The sequence below is a fragment of the Mugil cephalus genome, chromosome 13, assembly GCF_022458985.1.
Source record: "Mugil cephalus isolate CIBA_MC_2020 chromosome 13, CIBA_Mcephalus_1.1, whole genome shotgun sequence".
Classification (NCBI taxonomy): Eukaryota; Metazoa; Chordata; class Actinopteri; order Mugiliformes; family Mugilidae; genus Mugil; species Mugil cephalus.
This window is the reverse complement of record NC_061782.1, coordinates 24575975-24590583: the sequence shown is the minus strand read 5'-3', so window position 1 is coordinate 24590583 and position 14609 is coordinate 24575975. Positions and strand designations below refer to the sequence as shown.

The 14609-nt window shown below is 39.4% G+C and overlaps 2 long non-coding RNA genes across 2 annotated transcripts; both read left to right on the top strand.

Moving 5' to 3' along the window:
* The first annotated feature begins 4421 nt into the window (after positions 1-4421).
* On the top strand, positions 4422-4836 carry LOC125019105. The gene is made up of 3 exons (XR_007114018.1): positions 4422-4558; positions 4630-4689; positions 4761-4836. It is a non-coding gene; the product is annotated as an uncharacterized LOC125019105 (long non-coding RNA).
* A 2975-nt stretch (positions 4837-7811) lies between these two features.
* Positions 7812-10720, top strand: LOC125019104. The gene is made up of 5 exons (XR_007114017.1): positions 7812-7966; positions 8038-8101; positions 8174-8389; positions 8460-8505; positions 10650-10720. It is a non-coding gene; the product is annotated as an uncharacterized LOC125019104 (long non-coding RNA).
* The last annotated feature ends 3889 nt before the right edge of the window (positions 10721-14609 follow it).

Sequence of the window (14609 nt, the reverse complement as noted above, 5' to 3'; positions counted from 1 at the left end):
ATGTAGAAAATTCTGAAGAGTGCAAAAAATTTTTAGAGTTACAGTGCATGACAAATAAAACCATTATATTTGAATGTGCTCCATTTCTCTTAAACCTTGAACTCTGCTGACACCTGCTGTTGACTGTTGATAATCTTTAACCAGGCTCCAGGCCGAGGTTGTTCACAGGGTAGCAGAACAGATGACATATTTTCCATAAACCAAACACATACTACTGGATTACTGCAGAGAACTCACTGGTAGAACTAAAAACTAGCTTTGTACCATATTAGTCATACAATATTTGTTTTCCCCACAATGTCTGTATTGATTTCCATTCCATTAACAAATCAATACAAATTCTTTGCTCTCTCCCCTACTCAAATACTTGAGATTTTCCTCTTGTATTTGCTCCCCTATATTACTCTTGTGATTATTTGACATACTGTTAAAAATATACTAATTCTCACCGTTGTGCCACTTTTTTTCCTTTTTTTTTTCTTTATCCATGCACCAAGTGGAGGCGCCCTCACTTTCCTTCTATTTGCCTGTAGTATAGCATGGCTCACAATTCAAATGTGAGACAGGTTTGTTAAAAAGAGAAGTTGTTGACATTTTGAAGAGATGGGAAAAGCTTTGAAAGTTTCCTGAGAGGGAAAAGAGTAAGAGCTACTAGGTTGAAGCAACTGCCATCTACTACCATCTAGTGTATCCGTGGTGGAAGTTCAGTCTATTATTTAAAAACATTTTTATCTACTTGGTGCAAAAAATGTCAAAGGGAAGCTTCATTTGGAATTTTTCATCCACTACTGAGAGGAACAGCCTTGTGCAGATGATGCAATAATTGAAACCATGTTCTTCTTCTGTGTGTTTCTCCATTATTTGAAAGCAACAATATCGTTTCTTCCCTCATTTTTCCAAACTGTTTTGTCATTATGCAGATAGGACTCAATCACAGTCTGAGGAAATCCTCTGAATTCCAGCCACATGCTGCGCTCTCTCCCCTCACTGATCTAATACAACACTGCTTGGCAGTGGTAGATGAGATCTTTTTGGAGGTAAGGTCACCAGGAAAGTAACATGATCAACGAACTCTGGAAATATAACTGCTCTGGAGTTTGTTTGTTTATTTATTTTTTTATATTAACTTTGTGTCTGTAAAATCTGAACAAAAAACTGGACTGGACTCCTTTGTTGTACCCAGATGGCTGCAGGAATCCTTACCTACTTTTAATCTTCCTGATAAAATATAGTGACCTTACTAAGATATGGAGGTCTGATGGTTAGATTTGATGTAATCTTATAGTTTTTGACCAAATTAATTTTCAGATTCACACACAGGAATCAACATTTATGTGGTATTCTTTAGTTAGTACAATTCATTGTCCTATATAGTCTCAGTTGACACCGGGACAGGTCACCAGTCTAACACAGAAAAGATCCCAGATTTAGAATAACACAGAGACCCCATGCAACCGATGCAATGCAGTGCTATGATCTGGGATTGCTGCAGTTGGTGTAGGTTCAGGTTCAGTAACATTTTGCGTCCAAAGAATGAGGTCAGCTGACTACCTGGGTGGTTGAATAAATCAAGCAAAACTGGCCAAGCATGGCTGTATTTTGACGACAGCTGGTACAAACTCTTAGAAATTTAGGGGTTCAGAAGACTTGTTATGTATAAACACCATGTGAAATACTAAGGTGCTTATGTCAAAAGTGGGATTCGACTGCAACCTGTACGCAGTGCCTTTGACTGCTCGGCCATCCTGACATAGTTAAGAATGTCCATAGGTTGCTTTCAGCATGTGTGAATTAAGCAATATTACCCAAGAGGGTGTGCTTTAACGTAATTTGAGCAGGACGGTGATGGGAAAAGCGCTTGATGAAAGGCAGAAGAAGATATTCCTTAATATGGAATAATTCCTCACTCTGTATTGGGAAAAAGGTTTTCTTATGGCAAACATGGTTGATGAAAAAAAATTTGTGACACTGCAGAAGCTTATTGAAACAGTGCCACATGGAATGCTGCTGTAATCAAAGCCAAAGGCGGTCCAATGAACTGTCCATAGGTCGTGTCCCAATCTTTCAGCATGCGTAAATACGCATTTATACAGCTGGAGGACATGCTCAGTGAAAAACCAAAGAGAGATAAAGAAGAGACAAGCACATGCAGCTGCTCATACTGACACCTTGGTCCAGCGAAACAGTCGGAATGTCACATCATAGAGTTATAGTTAGGCTATGTATTTCTATGGCGTAATGGTTACTGAGTTCAAATCTCAGTAGAACCTACCTCTGAAATTTGACAGAACCCTGTTTGGACTGGCATATACTTGCTTATTTTACCATCAAGTTCAAACACATTTAATTTAATTGCATATATTAACATTTATCTGTATTGATTTAAAATTTGCTGTTACCAGCTACCTAATATTAATGACTCGGATACATGGGTCTCAGCATTAAAGCCAATGCGGAAGTGCAAAAAATTGCAGTTCATAGACTGACCGCTTGAGACTGGCTCCAAAAGGGAGCAAATCACCGTAAAGCTGCCTAAGAGTCTAGTGATGTGCTAAACCACTAATTTCCTTTCAGATCCTATACTGAGTAAAAAAATTAGGCTGGTATCGGTGATAACGATACTTTACTTTGCATCGGTATCAGATGTATGTGTATTTCAAGGCATAGTTTCATAACAAGACATCAGAATTATTTATTTATTTATTTATTTTAAACTCTGAAGTATATTGCGGTAGTGGCCTCATTTACTTTAGCCGAGCTGATCCACCTCTTCATAAATGCCACTTATTCTGTGCTGTGGATTAACCTGAAATGTTTCACAAGTTCTGTTGTTTTGCCACAATAATTTAGTTACTTCCCACTGTGTTACTACATTACATCGAATGACTGAAGTATCAAAGTATCGATATTTTGATTTGAGATTGGATTTTATAGCATAAAGACCGTTTTCAATATCGATCCGCACATCACTAATAGACTCGCATATTAAAAAGCTTTACAGCAACATAAACATATTTACAGCCTGGTACAAAAAACGGAAACGGGTTGAAATGTTTTTTTTTTTTTAATAACTCATTGATTTTTTTATTAAGGTTTAAAGTTCTGAATGAATGAGGGCGTGGCCGCTTTGAGTGACAGGTGGTCCATTTTGACCGTTTGCCTGCTATTGCTGCAGTTATGAAACATATAAAATGTGTGTCCTCCACTTAGGTACGTGAATTTTGAGTATTGTATTTTATGTTCGGTGACACTGTCTTTGCCCAACATAGTTAGCCTGGTAGCTAATCAGTTATCCATGAATTAGCGCATCTCCGGCTGTGTTAACGAGGCTAACGGGAGTGAGTGCAAAGTCACTTTTAACAATATATTTGAAATGTAATGGAGAAACCTGCATCTCCCAGTAACAGCCTAAAAAAACGCTCGGATAATGCTGCACTGTTGAGAAAAAAACTATGACCTATTTAATTAAAAGGGCAAAAGTTGAATCAGAATGTTTTGATGAAATGATTTACTTCAAAATACCCCGCCTCTTGCTTAATGACGGCTGGGATAGGCTCCAGCAACCCCCGCGACCCTAGAGAAGATTAAGCGGTAGAAGATGAGATGAGATGAGATTTACTTCAAAATATGATGTCTAACGTGGCTCCCTTAAAAGTGATTGAAACTTTATTCGTTATTAATGGCATTATTAAGGAGTGACTTTGAATAACTAAATAAATAATTACACAGACTGGTGTCGCTCGTGTCATGTCACGTGGTAAAAGTCTCTGCGTTCCATTATTTGCATATAGAACGTAGAGCAGTTCCGAAATGTCTTTAATGTTCATCAGAATCTTGATCAAAGCCTCAGGTTGTCATGGAGATTCAGCCACAAACACTAAACTCAGAATTTAACTCTTTTTCTGTTATTGTTGTTCAGGATTTCCAGGAAACAATAAACCTCATGCAGTAAGATTTCAGACTTAACATCACTTTGTTTGGAGCTTTCAGATGGTAAAGTACATCTCAGATTAAGTCTCAAACTCTAAACTCAGTTTAACTCTTTTTCTCCTTTTTCTTTTTCAGGATTTCCAGAAAAAAATCTCCAACTGCGGAGTCAGATTTCAGACTAAACGTCACTTTGGAGCTTTCAGATGGTAAGGTACATCTCAGATTTAGTCTCAAACACTAAACTCAGTCTAACTCTTTTTCTTGTTTTTCAGGATTTCCAGAAAAAAGAACTGCCTCTACAGATTTCAGACTGTAACGTCACTTTGTTTGGAGCTTTCACATGGTAAGGTACATCTCAGATTTACTCTCAAACACTAAACTCAGTCTAACTCTTTTTCTGCTTTTGTTTTTCAGGATTTCCAGGAAATAAACCTCAGGGAGTCAGATTTCAGACTTGACGTCACTTTGTTTGGAGCTTTCACGATGGTAAGGTACATCTCCGATTTACTCTCAAACACTAAACTCAGTCTAACTCTTTTTCTGCTTTTGTTTTTCAGGACTTCCAGGAAATAAACCTCAGGGAGTCAGATTTCAGACTAAACGTCACTTTGTTCGGAGCTTTCAGATGGTAAGGTACATCTTAGATTTAGTGTCAAATACTGAACTCAGTCTAACCCTTTTTCTGCTTTTCTTTTTCAGGATTTCCAGGAAACAAGGAGTCAGATTTCAGACTTTACATCACTTTGGACCTTTCAGATAGTAAGGTACATCTCAGGTTTAGTCTCAAACACTGAACTCAGTTCAACTCTTTTTCTGCTTTTGTTTTTCAGGATCTCAAGGAAACAAACCTCAGGGAGTCAGAAGTCAGACTTGATATCACTTTATTTGGAGCTTTTAGATGGTAAGGTACATCTCAGATTTAGTCTCAAATGCTGAACTCAGTTTAACTTTTTTTCTGCTTTTGCTTTTCAGGATTTCCAGAAAACAAGAAGTCAGATTTCAGACTTAACACCACTTTGTTTGGAGCTTTCACATGGTAAGGTACATCTCAGATTTAGTCTCAAATACTGAACTTAGTCTAACTCTTTTTCTTCTTTGTTTTTTCAGGACTTCCAGGAAACAAGGAGTCAGATTTCAGACTAAACATCACATTGTTTGGAGCTTTCAGATGGTAAGGTACATCTCAGATTTAGTCTGAAACACTGAACTCAGTTTAACTCCTTTTTCTGCTTTTGTTTTTCAGGTCTTGAGTGTGACATGTACTTTTACAAAGGTGTTCCTCCTGTAGACGTGGCCGACGGTCTCTGTAGGACAGAGTCCCATCTGTGGTAGAGCATGAATGCTTCCTCATCTCAATTCATGGTCCGGTCCGCCCGCTTCCTGATCTCGATGTCCTGACAGTTTGTGGTGGACTGTGGGGTGTTTGGAGGTCCAGAGCAGGCACTGGTCGGTATGTGTGAGTTTCCTGTGTATTGTTACTTTGATGCTGCCGTCATCTTTGTGGTTACTTTGCCAACTTTTGACCATGAATCAGGATGAGGGAGCATCCATGCTCTACCACACATGGGACTCTCTCCTCCAGAGCCCATCGGGCGGCAGGGGGCATGGCCGACCTGGTGGATCTATCGACCACGCCTACAGGAGGAGCACCTTTTTAAAAGTACACGTCACCTTCACCAGATGACGCCTCTAAAGAAGACTGCACGTGACACTTAAAACATGTCAGGTATTTAAAAATCTTAACTGTCCCTTTTGTCTTACCAAAAGAATCAAACACTATCGCTTTGTTTGGAGCTTTCAGATGTTCAGGTACATCTCAGACTTAGCCACAACACTAACTCATAGTTAACCTCTGTTTGTTTTTCAGTTTCAGAAAGCAAACTCAAGGGATTAGTTTCAACACGTCCTTGTTTGAGCGTTCCGATGGTAAGGTACATCTCAGTTTAGTCTGAAACACTAAACTTAACTCTTTTCGCTTTTGTTTCAGCTTCAGAAACAATCGAGCAGATTTCAGACTTACGTCACTTGTTGGAGCTTTCAATGTAAGGTACATCTCGATTTAGTCTCAAATACTGAACTCAGTTAACTTTTTCTGTTTTGTTTTTCAGATTCCAGAAACAAGGAGTCAGATTTCAGACTAAACATCACATTGTTTGGAGCTTTCAGATGGTAAGGTACATCTCAGATTTAGTCTGAAACACTGAACTCAGTTTAACTCTTTTTCTGCTTTTGTTTTTCAGGATTTCCAGAAAAAAATCTCCCTCTGCGGAGTCAGATTTCAGACTTGACGTCACTTTGTTTGGAGCTTTCACATGGTAAGGTACATCTCCGATTTACTCTCAAACACTAAACTCAGTCTAACTCTTTTTCTGCTTTTGTTTTTCAGGACTTCCAGGAAATAAACCTCAGGGAGTCAGATTTCAGACTAAACGTCACTTTGTTCGGAGCTTTCAGATGGTAAGGTACATCTCAGATTTTATGAAACACTGAACTCAGTTTAACTCCTTTTTCTGCTTTTTTTTCAGGTCTTCCAGCAAACAAGGAGACAGATTTCAGACTTGACGTCACCTTGTTTGGAGCTTTCAGATGGTAAGGTACATCTCCGATTTAGTCTCAAATACTGAACTCAGTTTAACTTTTTTTCTGCTTTTCTTTTTCAGGATTTCCAGGAAACAAGGCTCAGGGAGTCTGATTTCAGACTAAACGTCACTTTGTTTGGAGCTTTCAGATGGTAAGGTACATCTCAGATTTAGTCTGAAACACTGAACTCAGTTTAACTCTTTTTCTGCTTTTATTTTTCAGGACTTCCAGGAAACAAGGAGTCAGATTTCAGACTTAACATCACTTGGTTTGTAGTATCTCAAAAATCTTCCTTTTGTCTTCTTTAAATTTTCAATGTTTCAATGTTGTTTGATTCTTTTGGTTCGACAGAAGGGATAGGTAAAGTTTTTAAGTACCTGACATGTTTCGACTGTAATGTGTGTTCTTCTTCAGAGTTGTCATCTGGTAGGAGTGACATGTACTTTTACAAAGGTGTTCCTCCTGTAGACGTGGCCGACGGTCTCTGGAGGACAGAGTCCCATCTGTGGTAGAGCATGAATGCTTCCTCATCTCAATTCATGGTCCGGTCCGCCCGCTTCCTGATCTCGATGTCCTGACAGTTTGTGGTGGACTGTGGGGTGTTTGGAGGTCCAGAGCAGGCACTGGTCGGTATGTGTGGTTTCCTGTGTATTGTTACTTTGATGCTGCCGTCATCTTTGTGGTTACTTTGCCAACTTTTGACCATGAATCGGGATGAGGGAGCGTCCATGCTCTACCACACATAGGACTCTCTCCTCCAGAGCCCATCGGGCGGCAGGGGGCATGGCCGACCTGGTGGATCTATCGACCACGCCTACAGGAGGAGCACCTTTTTAAAAGTACACGTCACCTTCACCAGATGACGCCTCTAAAGAAGACTGCACGTGACACATAAAACATGTCAGGTATTTAAAAATCTTAACTGTCCCTTTTGTCTTACCAAAAGAATCAAACACCATCGCTTTGTTGGAGCTTCGATTTCAGGACATTCAGACTTAGCACAAACACTAATCAGTTTAACTCTCTGTTTTGTTTAAAGATTCGAACAATAACTCGAGAGTCAGATTCAGACTTACGTCACTTTGTTGAGCGTTCGATGTAAGACATCTCAGATTAGTCTGAAACACTACTCAGTTTAACTCTTTTCTGCTTTGTTTTCGTCTCCAGATATGGAACAATTTCAGACTTGACTCACTGTTGAAGCTTAGCGTAAGTACACTCCGATTTAGTCTCAATGACTGAACTTTTTCTGTTTTTTTTCAGATTTCCAGAAAGCAGAGTCTGATTTCGACTACGTCACTTTGTTTGGAGCGTTCCGATGGTAAGGTACATCTCAGATTTAGTCTGAAACACTAAACTCAGTCTAACTCTTTTTCTGCTTTTGTTTTTCAGGACTTCCAGGAAACAAGGAGTCAGATTTCAGACTTAACATCACTTTGTTTGGAGCTTTCACATGGTAAGGTACATCTCCGATTTAGTCTCAAATACTGAACTCAGTCTAACTCTTTTTCTTCTTTGTTTTTTCAGGACTTCCAGGAAACAAGGAGTCAGATTTCAGACTTAACATCACTTTGTTTGGAGCTTTCAGATGGTAAGGTACATCTCAGATTTAGTCTGAAACACTGAACTCAGTTTAACTCCTTTTTCTGCTTTTGTTTTTCAGGTCTTCCAGCAAACAATACACCTCAGGGAGACAGATTTCAGACTTGACGTCACCTTGTTTGGAGCTTTCAGATGGTAAGGTACATCTCCGATTTAGTCTCAAATACTGAACTCAGTTTAACTTTTTTTCTGCTTTTCTTTTTCAGGATTTCCAGGAAACAAGGCTCAGGGAGTCTGATTTCAGACTAAACGTCACTTTGTTTGGAGCTTTCAGATGGTAAGGTACATCTCAGATTTAGTCTGAAACACTGAACTCTGATTAACTCTTTTTCTGCTTTTATTTTCAGGACTTCCAGGAAACAAGGAGTCAGATTTCAGACTTAACATCACTTGGTTTGTAGTATCTCAAAAATCTTCCTTTTGTCTTCTTTAAATTTTCAATGTTTCAATGTTGTTTGATTCTTTTGGTTCGACAGAAGGGATAGGTAAAGTTTTTAAGTACCTGACATGTTTCGACTGTAATGTGTGTTCTTCTTCAGAGTTGTCATCTGGTAGGAGTGACATGTACTTTAGAAAAAGGTGTTCCTCCTGTAGACGTGGCCGACGGTCTCTGTAGGACAGAGTCCCATCTGTGGTAGAGCATGAATGCTCCCTCATCTCAATTCATGGTCCGGTCCGCCTGCTTCCTGATCTCGATGTCCTGACAGTTTGTGGTGGACTGTGGGGTGTTTGGAGGTCCAGAGCAGGCACTGGTCGGTATGTGTGGTTTCCTGTGTATTGTTACTTTGATGCTGCCGTCATCTTTGTGGTTACTTTGCCAACTTTGACCATGAATCGGGATGAGGAGCGTCCATGCTCTACCACACATAGGACTCTCTCCTCCAGAGCCCATCGGGCGGCAGGGGGCATGGCCGACCTGGTGGATCTATCGACCACGCCTACAGGAGGAGCACCTTTTTAAAAGTACACGTCACCTTCACCAGATGACGCCTCTAAAGAAGACTGCACGTGACACTTAAAACATGTCAGGTATTTAAAAATCTTAACTGTCCCTTTTGTCTTACCAAAAGAATCAAACACATCGCTTTGTTTGGAGCTTTCAGATTTCAGGTACATCTCAGACTTAGCCACAAACACTAAACTCATAGTTTAACTCTTCTGTTTTTGTTTTTTCAGATTCCAGAAAGCAATAACTCAGAGGGAGTCTAGATTTAGATCACAAAAGCCACTTTGTTTGGAGCGTTCCCGTTTGTAATGACATCTCTAGATTTAGTCTGAAACAACTAAACTCAGTGTAACTCCTTTTTCTCTTTTGTTTTTTTAGGACTTCCAGAAACAAGGATCAGATTTCAGACTTAACTCACTTTGTTTGGAGCTTTCACATGGTAAGGTACATCTCGATTTAGTCTCAAATACTGAACTCAGTCTAACTCTTTTTCTTCTTTTTTTTTCAGGACTTCCAGGAAAAAAGGAGTCAGATTTCAGACTAAACATCACATTGTTTGGAGCTTTCAGATGGTAAGGTACATCTAGATTTAGTTAAAACTGAACTCAGTTTAACCCTTTTGCTTTTTTTTCAGGTTCCAGAACAAGAGCAGATTTCGACTTATCACTTTGGACTTTCAGATGGTAAGTACATCTCCGTTAGTCCAAAACTGAACCGTAACTTTTTGCTTTTTTTCAGGATTTCAGAAACAGCTCAGGAGTCGATTCAACTAATCACTTTTTTGGAGCTTAGATGGTAAGGTACATCTCAGATTTAGTCAAAACTGAACCGTTAACTTTTTCTGCTTTTTTTTCAGATTCCAGAACAAGATCAGATTCAGACTTAACACACTGTTGAGTTCCAAAAATCTCTTGTCTCTTAAATTCAATTTTCTTTTGTTTTTGTTCGAAAGGATAGTAGTTAAACTAATGTTTCGATGTAATGTTGTTCTTCTCAGATTTCTCTGTAGGATGACATGTACTTAAAGTGTTCCTCCTGTAACGTGGCCGACGGTCTCTGAGACAAGTCCCATCTGGGAAGCATGAATGCTCCTCATCTCAATCATGGTCGGTCCGCCCGCTCCTGACTCGATGCCGACAGTTTGTGGTGGACTGTGGGTGTTGGAGTCCAGAGCAGCACTGTCGTATGTGTGGTTCCTGTGTATGTTACTTTGATGCTGCCGTCATCTTTGTGGTTACTTTGCCAACTTTTGACCATGATCGGGATGAGGAGCGTCCATGCTCTACCACACATAGGATCTCTCCTCCAGAGCCATCGGGGCAGGGGCATGGCCGACCTGGTGGATCTATCGACCACGCCTACAGAGAGCACCTTTTTAAAAGTACACGTCACCTTCACCAGATGACGCTCTAAAGAAGACTGCACGTGACACTAAACATGTCAGGTATTTAAAAATCTTAACTGTCCTTTTGTCTTACCAAAGAATCAAACACCATCGCTTTGTTTGGAGCTTTCAGATTTTCAGGTACATCTCAGACTTAGCCACAAACACTAAACTCATAGTTTAACTCTTCTGTTTTTGTTTTTCAAGATTTCCAGAAAGCAATAACTCAGAGGGAGTCAGATTTCAGACTTGACGTCACTTTGTTTGGAGCGTTCCGATGGTAAGGTACATCTCAGATTTAGTCTGAAACACTGAACTCAGTCTAACTCTTTTTCTGCTTTTGTTTTTCAGGACTTCCGAACAGGACAGATTTCAGACTTACTCACTTGTTTGGAGCTTCAATGGTAAGGTACATCTCCGATTTAGTCTCAAATACTGAACTCAGTTAAACTTTTCTTTCTGTTTTCTTTTCAGGACTCCAGGAACAGGAGTCAGATTTCAGACTAACTCACTTTGTTGGAGCTTCAGAGGTAAGGTACATCTCGATGTCGAAATGTTCTGCTTTTTTTTTCAGTTTCAAACAGAGCAATTTAGATACTCACTTGGACTTCAGATGGTAGTAATTCGTTATCTCAAAACTGAACCATTAACTTTTGCTTTTTTTCAGGATCCAGAACACTCAGGAGTCGATCAACTAAATATTTTGAGCTTAGATGAAGGTACACTCGATTCTAAACTGAATCTTACTTTTTTTGCTTTTATTCAGGATCAAAAAGATCAATTCAGACTAACACCTGTTTAGTATCAATTTCTTGTCTCTTTTCATGTTTCATGTGTTATCTTGGTCAAGAAGAATAAGTTTTAACTACTTTTGTTTTGTTTCATCTTGAGGACATGACTTAAAAAAGTGTCTCCGTAACGTGGCGACGTCTCTAGACAATCCATCTGAGGCATGAATCTCTATCTCAATTTGGTCCGTCCGCCTCTGACTCGATGTCTAATTTGTGGTGATGTGTGTTGAGGTCAAGCAGCAGTCGTATGTGTGTTTCTGTATTGTACTTTGATGCTGCGTCATCTTGTGTTCTTTGCACTTTTGACATATCGGATGAGGAGCGTCATGTCTACAAATAATCTCTCTCAACCACGGGCGGGGCTGGCCGACTGTGATCTATCGACCAGCTACGAGACACTTTAAAGTAACTCACCTTCCGTGCCTAAAGAACGCCGTGACACAAAATTCAGTATTAAATTTAACGTCCTTTGTCTTACAAATCAACACATGCTTTGTTTGAGCTTTAGATTTCGTACATTCAGACTTAGCCACAAACACTAAACTCATAGTACTCTTCTGTTTTTTTTCAAGATTTCCGAAAGCAAATCAGAGGAGTAATTCAGAACGTCACTTGTTGGACTTCGTGAAGGTACATCAGATTTATCGAAACAAATCATAACTCTTTGCTTTTTTTCAGACTCAGACAAGATCATCAACTAATACTTTTGGATCCTGTAGGTACTCGATTAGTCTCATACTACGTACTTTCTTTTTTTTAGGACTCAGAACAGATCGATTCAGACTAATCATTGTTTGGCTTCAGTGGTAGTAATTGATTTAGTCGAAACACTGACTCTTTAACTCCTTTTCTTTTTTAGTCAACAATCACTCGGAGAAGATCAGACTACGTACTTTGAGTTTCAGATGGTAGTACTTCGTTATCTCAATAGACTCATTTACTTTTGCTTTTCTTTAGGATTCCAGAAACAAGGCCGGGTCTGATTCATAAGTCACTTTGTGGTTTAGTGGAAGTACTCTCAATTAGCTGAACATGACTGTACTTTTTTCGCTTTTTTTCAGCTCCAGGACAAGAGTCAATCGCAACACTGGTTGAGTATCCAAATCTCCTTTTGTTCTTATTTAATTTCATGTTGATCTTGTCGACAAGGAAGGTAAGTTTTAGTACTGACAGTTCGTGTAATGTGTTCTCAGGTTGTCATGTAGCAGACTTAAAAGTTCCTCCTACTGCAGCCTGAGAAGAGTCCTCTGGGAGCATGATGCTCATCAATCTGGTCCGGTCGCCTCCTGATCCGTTCTACTTTGGGTGATGTGGGTTGAGTCAGGCGCGTCGTATTGGGGTTCTTGTATGTTACTGATGTGCCTTCTTTGTGTTACTTGCAACTTTTGACATGATCGTGAGGCGTCAGCTCACCACAAAGGACCTCCTCCAAGCCATCGGCAGGGCATGGCCGACCGGTGGACTATCGACCACGCAAGAGAGCACTTTAATAACGCACTTCACAACGCTCTAAAGAGACTGCCTACACTAAAGTCAGGTATTTAAATTATCCTTTTGTCTTACCAAAACAAACACACGCTTTGTTTGGGCTTCGTTCAGTACATCCAGACTACCCAACACTAAACTCATAGTTTACTCTGTTTGTTTTCAAGATTTCAGAACATACTCAGTAGTTTAGATCTAAAAATCTCCTTTGTTTCTTTAAATTTTCAATGTTTAATTTTTTGTTTTTTGTTCGCAAGGAAAAATTTAAACCTGACAGTTTCGACTTAAGGTTCTTTTAGAGTTTCATGTAGGGTGACATTCTTTAGAAAAAGGTTTCTCATTAGACTGCTCGGTCTTGGCAGAGTCCCTGAGGGGCATGAGAATGTTCACTCATTCATTCTGTCGCCCGTTTCTGTATTTCAGTTTTTGACTGTGGGGTGTTTGGAGGTCCAGAGCAGGCACTGGTCGGTATGTGTGAGTTTCCTGTGTATTGTTACTTTGATGCTGCCGTCATCTTTGTGGTTACTTTGCCAACTTTTGACCATGAATCGGGATGAGGGAGCGTCCATGCTCTACCACACATAGGACTCTCTCCTCCAGAGCCCATCGGGCGGCAGGGGGCATGGCCGACCTGGTGGATCTATCGACCACGCCTACAGGAGGAGCACCTTTTTAAAAGTACACGTCACCTTCACCAGATGACGCCTCTAAAGAAGACTGCACGTGACACATAAAACATGTCAGGTATTTAAAAATCTTAACTGTCCCTTTTGTCTTACCAAAAGAATCAAACACCATCGCTTTGTTTGGAGCTTTCAGATGTTCAGGTACATCTCAGACTTAGCCACAAACACTAAACTCATAGTTTAACTCTTCTGTTTTTGTTTTTCAAGATTTCCAGAAAGCAATAACTCAGAGGGAGTCAGATTTCAGACATAACGTCACTTTGTTTGGAGCTTTCAAATGGTAAGGTACATCTCAGATTTAGTCTCAAACACTGAACTCAGTCTAACTCTTTTTCTTCTTTTGTTTTTTCAGGCCTTCCAGGAAACAAGGAGTCAGAAGTCAGACTTGACGTCACTTTATTTGGAGCTTTTAGATGGTAAGGTACATCTCAGATTTACTCTCCAACACCAAACTCAGTTTAACTATTTTTCTGCTTTTCTTTTTCAGGATTTCCAGGAAACAAGGAGTCAGATTTCAGACTTAACGTCACTTTTTTTGGAGCTTTCAGATGGTAAGGTATATCTCAGATTTAGTCTCAAACACTGAACTCAGTTTAACTGTTTTTCTGCTTTTCTTTTTCAGGATTTCCAGGAAACAAGGCTCAGGGAGTCTGATTTCAGACTAAACCTCACTTTGTTTGGAGCTTTCAGATGGTAAGGTACATCTCAGATTTAGCCACATACACTTAAACTCTTAATACTTAAACTATTTTTCTCCTTTTGTCTAACAGGTGGCGTGCCAACTAAGATCTGTGTTTTATCAGTTGTTTATACGTATATAAATCAATAAACAACACGAGACAATCAAAGTTCTGAATTTTTCTTTCCTTAACGGATTTCATTTTATATTTTCACAATTTCACATTAACTTTATCACTGTCTGTCATATTAGTTCTTGTAGTGCTGCTTGATTATGAATGGCAAAGTTTTCAATTTAAAATCATCAAACTTTAAGAGATTTTAAGATAAACAAAATGTGTAGAAATAACAGCTTAATTTATGCAAAAGCAATAACATCAAAGAAAGAAATTTAAAACATTGCCCTTTTATTTATGGCTTTTTCATTTTAAAATAACAACTGCAGTGGATCATATTAAGATATCATAGTGTTTGTGTCTGACATACAATGTCGCAGAACACAACCAACACATTGCAAGTACAATTGC